We start from the raw sequence: 12,696 nt of genomic DNA on the forward strand, positions 1-12,696 counted from the left end.
GAAACAATTGCCGCTTATTGCCTTAGTACCTCAGCCAAAATCAAAAATGAACTGCATTTATTTTAATACCCAGTTAGTCAGATTTCTTAAGCTAATTGATTTTAATATGTTGTTCTAATATGTAACCACTTTGCTTAACTCTTTCATTAGTTTTGTTGGTTTGTTTTGTTGGTTTGGCTGTGTTGGGTCTTTGTTGCTGCACGAAAGCTTTCTCTAGCTGTGGTGAGTGGGGCTACACTTCGTTGCAGTGCATGGGCTTCATGTTGAGGCTTGTCTTGTTGCAGAGCATGGGCTCTAGGTGCAAAGGCTTCAGCAGGTGTGGCATGTGGGCTTAGTTGCTCGGCAGCAGGTGGGATTTTCCCAGACCAGGGCTCAAACCTGTGTCCCCTGCATCAGCAGGCAGATTCTCAACAACTGCGCCACAAGGGAAGTTCCTTTCTTTAGTTTTATCATTTATTTCTCTTCAATTTTTAGTTAAAAAATATTTTTTTTTTTTGGCTATAAGTGATAGTTCCTCCTTTCTAATACTTACATCTCTTATTTTTTCTTGTCCTAGTGCATTGGCTAAAAACTCTAGTACAAAGTTTAGAGTCTCAGTGATATTAAACAACTTTGTCTTTTTCCTAATGTAATTTTTTAAACTTCTAATATTTTGCCATTAGGTATGATGTTTGTTCTAGATCTCTGTTCAATGCTCTTTAAAGATTTGTAAAACCTATTATATTTCTAGCTGACTAAAATTTTTTTGATTTATGGGTCACTGAATTTTATAAGATATTTTTCCCACATCTATTTGAGATGATTGTAAGGATTTTCTCCTTTAATCTGCTTATTAACATAATAAATTATATTGGTAAAATGTTATTCTGTTGAGTAATCTCTGCATTCCTATGTATGTGCCATGTGCCTTATTCTTTTAATGCAAAGTTGTGTTCAGTTTGTTGACATTTTATTTTAAAATTTTGCCCTATAAAGTAAGAATGTTCTATGCTTTCCTTTTCTATTGCTTCCCTTGTCAAGTTTTTTAAATCCAGTTAAAAGAGTTACACAGCTTTCCAATTTTTTAATGTTTTGGACTAATTATTTGATTATGAAGATTATCAGTTTCTTAAAGATTTGGTAGAAATCATCCATAAATCTATTAGGCTCTTTTACCATTTTTAATACCAGTCCTTTGATCCCCTTTTCAATTATACTGTATTGTAAACAGTTATTCTTTCAGTTTTCTATGTTTTTTTGAGATTTTTTTTGTATAATTCACATTTTCCTAGAAAATTATTCATATCATGCAATCTTTCAAATATACCATTATAAAATTTTATATATATTCTAGCATTTATTCTCTTTTCTATTGGTATTTATGGCCCTACCTCTTTTCTAATGACATTTCAGTTGTCTTTTTATTCTTACTAGGGTTTTCCAAAAGGCTGTAATAATGTTATTACTGTTTTCAAATAAACAACATTTTTATGGATTAATTTATTAATTATTTCATCTTTTAATATGGCTTCCTCCTACTTTTTCAAGTGTATTTTGTTATTCTTTTCAAAGTTTTTTTGGTTGGAATACCATTTATTTTCAGTAAGTATTATCTTATAACATTTGGCTTTTTAGTTATAAGTTTTTCTGTGACCACTACTTCATTCATAGATTTTACTATGCTGTGCTTTATCATTTTTAAGAAGTTTATCATTTGTATTTTTCTTTATTCTATAACCCAAAACATAGTTGAAATTAATTTTAAATTTCTAAGTGTACATTTTTTATTATTCATTTTACATAAATTTTAATTTAATTGTGGTAGGTATGCAATATATTTAGATGCAGGATAGATTATGAACTTTATACCTCTGACGGGTTGTTGCTATCACTGGTATTTTAGACTCAGATTATTCTTTAACCTTGTTCTTTCATCATCCATGTCTTTACTTATTTCTTGACTCATTACTTCTTTTGTGTTCTTTGCTTTCCTTTGGGATTTATTTTTTATTTTGTTGGAATGCATCTTCCATTGATATTTCTTAGAGGAAGTTTGGAGGTAAAAACATCCTGAGTAATTGAATGTCCCAAATATCTTTATTTTCCTTCAAATAATAGTTTTGCTAGGTTCTACTTTTTTCTTAGATCTTTCAAGATATTGTCATATTATATTCTTAGGACCAGTACAGCTGATGAGAAATACAGTATCAGTGTTTACCTCTTCCAGTATAGGGATTTACTTTTTTTTCTTCTGGCAGGTTTTAGGACTTTTTCTTTAGATTTGGTGTCTCCAAATCAAACCATAGTCTGTCCAGGTGTGAGTCACTCTTTATTCATATTGCTCAGCAATTAGTAGACACTTTTAGTCCACCATTTTATTTACATTTCATAGTCTATCAGTCATTCATTTCATTAAAATGAAATTTTTTTCCCTAAGATATATTCTTTTGTTATTTATTTCGCTTTTACATTATTTTACTTATTTTAAGAATAGAAGTAATGCTTGAATATATTCTTGTAAAAAATTTGGACAATTCACAAGCATATTGAGCAAAAACTTTGAATAATTATAATCCTTTTCCTTTCCCTAGGCAAAATCACTGTTATAAATTAATGCATTCTTCCATTTTTAATTTTCATTTAATTTTAATGAAATTAACACATGTTTATGGTTTACAAAATTCAAAAACAATATGGTTTGTAACAACAAAATGATAAGACCGCAACTCCCTGTCTCACTTCCCCATCTCTGAGTCCCATTCCTGAGAGACAAACACTTCCTTTTATATGAGCACTAATTTCATTAATGGGCTCATGCAACTCCTAGCTGAGCACCGAAGGCATCTTCTTGAATTTTTAAGGATCACCCACTTAGAATCACCCCTATTTGAGGCTGAAGTTCCCAAGCTCCTTTCCCTACTTTTTTCACAACATAGATAAGAATGACTTTACCAGGAGTGGTCATCCCTTCCTGGAAACCAGTGCAATGAGCAAATGTGGGGCTGTTTTTCATATAACCAATGCACCCTGTGGTTTTAGCCAGGCTTTGTAACAGAAGGAGGTATGCTCAAAAATAATCACCCACTGTGTATAAATCTCTAACTAAATTTACTTAGCAGTTAAATTAAACACAACAACCAGTTTCAAACATACAATGCAAGTGTGAATTTAACTTTAATCAACAGGTCTCCACCTCAGAGAGTTGGTAAACGCTCTCTAGAAATAATCACCTGGTTCAATGTCTTCATCATGATGTGCCTTCTGTCCTTTATTAGGTGCGTCTCAGGAGACACACAGCTGTTCTCTTGGATTTAGTATCCACGTATCCTAACACTACAACTTTGCTTTCATGATTGCATGCCCATATAAACTCCTCTTTTAAATTTCTGGCAGACTCCAGTTTTCCTGATTAAAGAAATTGTATCATAGGGGTATTTAATTTAAATGAATCCAACTGCTTAAGTTCACTATTTGTGTTTCTCAGCTTAGGCTGCACATTGAAATCATAAGGAAGACTTAAAAGTACTGATACCCCGGTTCTATCCCCAGAGGTTCTGATTTAATTGCTCTGGAGTGTTTCCTGGGTATGGAGAATCAGCCAGGTGATTCTCAGATGTCCCCAAGGTAAATAATCACCGAAAAGGATGCCCATGGGAGATGCTTCTTAAGAGTAAATTATCATCTTCAATTTGCTTCTTTTCAAAATCTGGATTTTGATGCATTCAGCTTTTTAAATAAGGTGTATCCACATTTTATTCTGTTGTATTTATTCTACACTTAAAGGAGATTATACATTTGATGTACTTTAGGCTTAAGGATACCTTAAAGATCAATTAATCCAACACATTTTATAAATGAAGAGACCACAGAATTCCTGCCTTCCCAGAATAATCACCACTGGTGCTTTTTCCCCTGGTGTAGGATTCTCACCTGCCTGTCTGTCTCTGACACCTGACTCAATCCAACTTCAACTGTATTTATACATCCTGGCATCAGCTTGATTACTCATTTCAGAATGTCTACCCTGACCTAATCTCCAGTTCACACACCTCAGCCTCCTAACACATTCAGCACGGCACCAACTTCCCTGGCTTCAGCAGAGACCCTTGGACCCAGAATCCAGCTCATATTACCCCCTTAGGAGATGAAAAATGGGTGTCTCGGGCCTCCCTGGTGCCGCAGTGGTTGAGAGTCCACCTGCCAATGCAGGGGACACGGGTTCATGCCCCGGTCCGGGAAGATCCCACATGCCACGGAGCGGCTGGACCCGTGAGCCATGGCCACTGAGCCTGCGCGTCCGGAGCCTGTGCTCCACAACGGGAGAGGCCACAACAGTGAGAGGCCCACGTACTGCAAAAAAAAAAAAAAAAAAAAAAGGGTGTCTCTTCATTTTTTAAAGGAACTTTAGTTATATTCAAAATAATTCTTTCTTTTATTTACTTTTTTACATTTTATTTCCCTCCCAGAGTTATGTGGGAGAAGGAGTCTGAAGGCTCAGGGAGGTAAGACTGTTGGCAGATCGGCTGCATGCAACCTGCTTGGCCATTCCTGTACCAGACCTCAATTGTCCCCCAACCTCCTTTGCATGCAGTCTCATAGAACTGCCAGCAAGATACCCACTCTGGAATATTATTCAACCTTAAAAAATGAAATTCTGATACATGCTAAAACATGGATGAACCTTGAAGACATTATACTGATACTAAGTGAAAGAAGCCAGATGCAAAAAGACCAATATTGCATGAGTCCACTCATATCAGGTACCTAAAATAAGAAAACTCATAGAGACAGAAAGTAGAACAGAGGTTCCCAGGGGCTGAGAAGAGGGGAGAATGAGGAATTATTGTTTAATGGATACAGAGTTTCTGTTTGAGATAAAGAAAAATCACAACACTGTGAATGTACTTAATGCCAATGAATTGTACACTTAAAAATGGTTACAGTGGTAAATTTTATGTTATGTATGTTTAAATACAATAAAAGAGAAAGATACCCTTTCTGCCTCATCGAAGGGTGAGCCTATGAACTATGACCCAAGCTAGGCCAATCCAACTTGTCTGACTGAACTCATAGCTTGAGCTGAGGGTCACAAAATGGATGTCTTAGTCTGGGCTGTTATAACAATGTATCATACACTGGGTAACTTATAAACAACAAATTTATTTCTCACAGTTCTGGAGGATGGAAGTCTGAGATCAGTGTGCCAGAATGATGAGGTTCTGGTGAGAGCCCTCTTCCAGGCTGCAGACTGCCAACTTCTCATTGCATTCTCACATAGCAGAGGGCAGAGAGGCAAAGAGAGCTCTCTATGACTCTTAGAAGGATACTAATCCCATCCTCATGACCTCACCTAGTTCTACTCACCTTCCAAAGATTCCACTTCCTAATACAATCACATTGAGTGTTGGGGTTTCAACACATGAATTTGTGGGAGACACATTCAGTCCATAACAATGGGCATAACTTAGAATGAATTCACTCTGCTTAGTCAGCATTTTTCTTAGATTCTGTAAATGACCAATAGCTTTTAAATAAACTGTTCAAAAACAAAGCCTGACTCTGCTCCTCAACAGCTATCATGTTTTCTCCCCTTCCCTTTATAGACAAACTTCTCAAGAGCAGACAGCTCTCATTGTCTCTGATTCCTCACCTCTCCTTCATTCTTCATTCCACCCTGGTCAGCTTCTGCCCCCACCAAGCCACCGAGATAGGTCTTACAAGGTCCCAGTGACCTCTATATCATAAGATCCAGTGCAAATATCTGAGTCTTCTCTCTCCTTCCTGAAACATTTTTTTCCTTGGCTTACATGCCATTTTACTTCCTGATTTCTCACCTAATTTTCCAGTTTTTCAGTCTCCTTTGCTGGCTTAGTCCTAGTCTTAGTTTTAAAATCTACTTACTTTATGAACTGATCCTAAGTTATTCTATCTACAATCATGGATGGCTTCAATCACTGTTTACATACTGATACCCAAATATATACTACTTCCAACTCAGACTTCTTTGGGCTTCAGGCCCTAACACCCAACTGCCTACCTCACATTTCTTTCAGATGCCTCAAAAGCTCTTCAAATTTAACATACTTCAAATGGAATTTATTATTTTACTCCAAACAAGGTCCTCTCGTAGTAATCTTTATTTCAGTGCATGGTACTACTATCCCCCTCTCCCCACCCCACCCCAACCAGTTATTCTAGTCCAAATTCTGGAAGTCATCTTTAACACAATCTCTTCCCCCAAGCCATCACCAAGCCTGGTTGACTCTACTTCTTTAATGTCACTTGAATCCTCATTGCTCTTATCCCTGTCCAAGTCATTATCTCTCAACTGGATTCTGGCAATTAACCAGTTGCCAGGCAACTGAGTCTGTTACGGGTTAAAACTCAGGGTGCTTTAAGTAATGCAGCAGAGAATGCTAATTGTCTTCCACAATTTATTTTGCCCTTCGTATTTTAGATGCCCATCATCTTCAAGAGAATGGTGATTTTATTTGAGACTACAAAAGGACCACATTTCTCAGTATCTCAGAGTTAAGCATGGCTATATGGGTAAGTTCTTGTCAGGGAGATGCAAGTTGAAATGATGTGTGGGACTTCCAGAAAGACTTTCCTGGGAGAGGACAATCATCAAAGTGAAATATCTTAGCTGGAAAGTGTATTTCTTTTACCCTTCTCCTCTTTACTCTTCTTGGAGTCTGGAACACAGATGTGATGGCTGACGTTCCAATAGCATTGTTACTAGATTAACTCAGCTGAGCCCTTCCTGAGTTTCTGACCCACAGAAACCATGACTGATGATAAAATCATTGCTCTTGTTTTAAGCCACTATGTTTGGGGTGATATTTACACAGCAAGAGATGGCTGGCATGACCCATTGATTAAATGTAGGGCTTTTTGAACAGGTGAATGGTGTCCTGTGCTCCCCTTAAAAAGACAGCAAGGGTGCTATCTGCCCTAGGATTCCCCCAAATAGTACATTGCCCTTCTTTTCAGGAATCCTTCCATGGAGGTGGGGTCAAGGTGCCAAGCACTTTTCAGAGGCCTATTACTTTTAAGCTCTGGTTGCTTCCTCTCCCAGTCCCTCCTTCTAGCTAGTGGAACACAATGCTATTCCCTTTTGGTTAAAACCAACTCTTACATTGTTGGGTAGATTCTTTCTAACCTATTGTTATTGGGTAAACCTTGTGTCACTTTCTTCAGGTTTTTACCTGATATTTCTAGTCAAAAGACCTTTATTCTCTCAAGTCTGTGTCCCTTTGAGTTGAAAGCCATGGCTTTCACATCCTTTGTGAGATTTATGAGCCAACATACTTAAAAATGAATAAGATGGCAAATTTTATGTTATGTTTTTTTACTACAATGAAAAAAAGTCAACATAGGCTCTCAAAAGCCAATCTTTGTACTCTATGTATTAAACCTTTCCTGAGAACACTGCATACAGAAAAAGTTAAGTATAGAAGCAAAACTAATTGAAAGATGAACTATATAATTTACCTGATATACTCTTTTAAGTGAATTTACATTAATTACAATGAAATTTTAAGTATTTAACCTGACCTATAAGACTCTGTATAATAGGACCCTGGCCTTCTCTTCTAATTTTGAGCTGAATCACTGTTCCCTTCACTCAGTATATGCTAGCCACCTGATTCCTTTCAGAGTCTGTGATGTGTCAGTCTTCTTCTGGCCTTGGGGCATATAGTTGCCTTGGCCAGGCTTCCCCACATCCTCACTTCCTCAGAAAAGACTTTTTGATTCCCCTAGACAAGGGAAGTGTTTTTCTTATTAGATGTTCCTTTGTGTTTTTTGTATTGTATTTCTATGTGCTGAAATAATTTACTGTGTAATTAGCTGTTTCATGTTTTTCCCTTCGTAATCTAAGAGCTCTATGATGGGCCAAATCTATCCTGTTTACTACTATATCTCCAGTGCCTCTCATAACACTTTATGCCTAATAGCCAATGAATAAATAGTTATTGAATTAATACATCAGTGACTAAGTTAGTACGTGGCTTTGTAGTTTTTAGCGCATACCAGGGATTGAATTGCATGATGTGTAATATCCATTCTACATCTAAAATTACATCTTTCTATGATTCTATTCCCATGCCAGTAAGGGCCATTAATCACCAACTTAGCCCATTTGTATAATGGTGCAAATTTAGGCTCATGTTAAATTTATATTATACAGATGTTCTCACCAGTACTTGCTTTTCCAGATGCTTGGTTGATGCCATGACTACAAGTGTAGTGAGAGACAAGTGCAAGATGTAGACAGTCAGCCATACTGCCAGGTAGAGACCACGTCTAGGGCAGTGCAGTAATAGAGACCCAGAGAGCTAAGCGATGCCAATCATGTCCTCTTCCTGTTGGGAAGTGTTGATTTGTTAGACTATCAGGGTTGTGGCATATTTTAGGTTCTTGTTTATCATAGTAAACTAAGCATCAAAAGTGGCACCTGAAATAAAGTAGTTATTCAATATGTATTTGGTGATGAATGAATGACAAGTCTGCAGCACATGAGAACATGCACATGCAGCCCATCCAAATATGTTTGTAACCAGTGTGTCAACATTCACAACCTCATCCTTCCAACCACTAAGGATGTATGACCCATGGGTCTCTAGAAACTGATTATTGATGCCCTGTGACACAAATGAAATTGCTTCAGGTAAATGTGCTGACCCATTTGAAAAATCCCTCCAGTTAAGAACCTTGGCAGGATTGCCCACTGTCAAGCTGAAAGGGACTCAAATTGTTGTGCCTGGTGAACTTCAGAAGTAGGGAGTCTCATACTGGGCGTTTCAAAATGAGTTACCTGTTTCTACAAAAAGTCAGAGTGGAGAGGCAGAGGTAGGAAAATATGGAGATTAAATGGCCCATCACACCCTCAAATTCTACCATTTGAAATGGTCTTACTTGAAGTCCATGTTTAGAGTGTAATTCCTAAGTGGAGTAATAATACTCTCTGAGTAGCCAGCGGGGAGTGGGCTGGCAACAGGCGTTTTTTTTCACACAGCCTGAATAACTAGAGAAACAAAGTGCAAATTCTAACATTCACAATATTACATGTACTGTAGCCAATTCTTCATGGATTTGATTCCATAAAAATGAATTTTGGCAGCTCAGGACAGTAAGATATTGCTTCATTGCTCTTAAAGGTGATTATATCTAGCAAAACCTTCTTTTCTTCCCCCACTAGCCTCCTTAAATTTCAACCTCTATGTGATCAAGAAAGAAATGCCTACATAGATCTGTATTGAACCTCAGAGGTCATAGTTCTGTTAATTTCATTATTTTAATGAGGTGACAATGAGCAACCTTGTTCTAGAGTGAAAAGTTCAGGTTTTCTGAGGTGTGCTGATCCACAATAATAACTGCCTAGCATCCTAGAGCTGGTGCTGGAAATTGGATACATTCCAGAAAGCTGCTTGGAGACACTGTAATCCAGGTCCCAGCCCCAGAGGGTACTTCTGGGCTCTGAGAATGAAAGCAAGCCTAGGAAGACCAGCTGATTTCATTGAAGAACAAGAGATGTTTCTTTAAGAAAAAAGTTAAGATCTTAGGATATAGTATAGATGGATATGAAACATGAAATGAGATCCTGAAGGCCAGAAGAGATACAAAAATAAAAGGAAAACTAGATCAAACTGCTCTGAAATAGAGCATTAGGAAAAAAAAAAAAAGACATGGCTTAATTATAACTGTATGAGGAAAAGTTACTGGAACCCAAAGAAGTCTCACAGAAGAAGAGATGCAATATCTCAGCGGCAGAATCTGACATGATTTGTCCAGAGAGGGACCGAATCCAGGTAACCATTGAAAGTCTAAGCCATGAGTAACAAAAGCAATTGTTGAAAGCAATCCGAGAATTGCCCTGGGAAGGCCAGCAGTGCTGTGTTAGTGGTTACAGAAAATCTAGACAGATCTGAGAAGGGAAGGCCAGGACAATCAGAGAATACACAAAGTATGATTTGTGAATTTTGAGGTGTACAACCATTGTAAGTAGAGATAAGGTATTGCCTAAACTCTAAAGAGAACCTGCCCTAGAATTCATGGAATTGGACTCTAAGACACTCATCTAAGCGATGAGCCATAGTAAAGGGGAACCAGGCAGAATAATGATAGAGCAAAACCAGGCCTGTGTTCAGTGTTTATCTAATGGTGGGGAGAGTGTCTCCTGTCACTGCTCTGCTTAGAGCCCTCCCAAAACTTTCACTTCACTTAGAGAAAAAGCCAAGCCCTCAGGTCAGCCTACAGCCCCCTAGATCTGTCCCATCCCCTGCCCTGTCTGCCTGTCTCCTCTTACTTCCCTTGCACAAGCCACTCTTGGCACATCAACCTCCTCGAATTCCAGCACACTCTCTGTTTCTGCTCTTGCTGTGCCATCTACCTAGAACACTCTTCCCCAGATATGTGCATGGATCACGCTTTACCTCCCCTTAAAGCCTCTACTCAGATGTTTCCTTCTCAGCCAGGCATGCCCAGACTACCCTATTTTGAACTATGGCAACCCCAGGGCAGAGTCAAGATCGTGGATTAGGAGGACACAGAGTTTGCGTCTCCTCACAACTAGAGCACCTACCAGGCACTGGTGGGGTCCTTGGACACCTAAGGGGAACCCCCGAGCGACCAGGCAGGGCATGGGGGGAAGAAGGGGGGAGAAGTGGAGACTGGATGGGATCGGTGCCCCTGTGGTGTGGCTGGGGAGGGAAAGGGTTCCCATGCCCGGAGGGGCCCATTCACACAAGGGGATCAACGGGGACAGGGCGAGACACTCGAGGGATCAGAGAATCAGAAGGAAATGGGCCAGCATTTCCCCCACCCACTCGGGCCCAGTGAGACCTGCTGAGGTCCCAGGCCTGACTCTCCATACTCCGAGGTCCCTTCCAGCTGCACCAAGCCTAGGCCCTGCCCCACCCCCCACCCCCCCCCCAGGGCCTTTTCCAGCTACACGGGCCCTGAGCCGAGGCCCCACTCCCCACAGCCAAAGCCTGTTCCAGTTTTTTGTTTGTTTGTTTTTTGTTTTTTTTTTTTACTTTTGGCTGCATTGGGTCTTCATTGCTGCGTGTGGGCTTTCTCTAGTTGCAGTGAGTGGGGGCTACTCTTCATTGCAGTGCAGGGGCTTCTCATTGCAGTGGCTTCTCTTGTTGCATAGCACAGGCTCTAGGCAAGTGGGCTTCAGTAGTTGCAGCATTCAGGCTCAGTAGTTGTGGCAGAGGCCCTAGAGCGCACAGGCTTCAGTAGTTGTGGCGCATAGGCTCAGTAGTTGTGGTGCATGGGCTCTAGAGCACAGGCTCAGTAGTTGTGGTGCATGGGCTTATTGCTCCAAGGCATGTGGTATCTTCCTGGACCAGGGATTGAACCTGTGTCCCCTGCATTGGCAGGTGGATTCTTAACCACTGCACCACCAGGGAAGTCCCCTGTTAGTTTTTTGTTTTTTGGGGTTTTTTTGCTCCTGTGGTTCTGTTTTACTTTGTTATTGTTTCATTTATATTTTTAATTTTTCTAATAAATTTTTTATTATTCTAATTTTATTTTTTATTCTTCGCTATTGTTCTGCCTTTTCTTTTTTTTTTTTTTTGTCCACACCACGTGGCTTACAGGATATTGGCTCCCAGGCCAGGGGCTGGGCCTGAGCTCCTGTGGTGGGAGTGCTGAGTCCAAACCACTGGACTAAGAGAGAACCTCAGACCCCAAGGAAAATTAATTGAAGTGAGGTCTCCTGGAAGACCTCATCTCAGCACCAAGACCTGGCTCGACCCAACTGCCTGCAAACTCCAGTGCTGGACGCCTCAGGCCAAACAACCAGTAAGACAGGAACACAGCCCCACCCATCAAAAAAAAAATGAGACAACAAAAATAATATGTTACAGATGAAGGAGCAAGGTAAAAACAGATAAGACCAAATAAATGAAGAGGAAATAGGCAATCTACCTGAAAAATAATTCAGGGTAATGATAGTGAAGATGATCCAATATCTTGGAAATAGAATGGAGGCATGATTGAGAAAGTAAAAGAAATGTTTAACAAAGACCTAGAACTAAAGAACAAACAAACAGTGATGAACAACACAATAACTGAAGTGAAAAATACTCTAGAAGGAATCAATAGCAGAATAAATGAGGCAGAAGAATGAATAAGTGAGCTGGTAAATAGAATGGTGGAAATAATTGCCAAGGAGCAGAATAAAGAAAAAAGTGTGGAAAGAATTGAGGACAGTCTCAGAGACCTCTGGGACAAGATTAAATGTACCAGCATTTGAATTATAGGGGTCCCAGAAAAAGAAGAGAAAGAGAAAGGGCCTGAAAAAATATTTGAAGAAATTATAGTCAAAAACTTCCCTAACATGGGAAAGGAAATAGCCACCCAAGTCCAGGAAGCACAGAGAGTCCCATACAGGATAAACCCTATGAGAAACACACCAAGACACATATTAATCAAACTATCAAAAATTAAATTCAAAGAAAAATATTAAAAGCAGCAAGGGAAAAGCAACCAATAACATACAAGGGAATCCCCATAAGGTTATCAGCTGATTTTTCAACAGAAACTCTGCAGGGCAGAAGGGAGTGGCAGGATATATTTAAAGTGATGAAAGGGAAAAACTTACAACCAAGATTATTCTACTCAGTAAGGATCTCATTCAGATTTGACAGAGAAATCAAAAGCTTTACAGACAAGCAATAGCTAAGAGAATTCAGCACCACCAAACCA

This window comes from Aethalodelphis obliquidens, unplaced genomic scaffold (assembly GCF_003676395.1).
Source record: "Aethalodelphis obliquidens isolate GAN/ISIS:26980383/991018 unplaced genomic scaffold, ASM367639v1 scaffold39, whole genome shotgun sequence".
Lineage (NCBI taxonomy): Eukaryota > Metazoa > Chordata > Mammalia > Artiodactyla > Delphinidae > Aethalodelphis > Aethalodelphis obliquidens.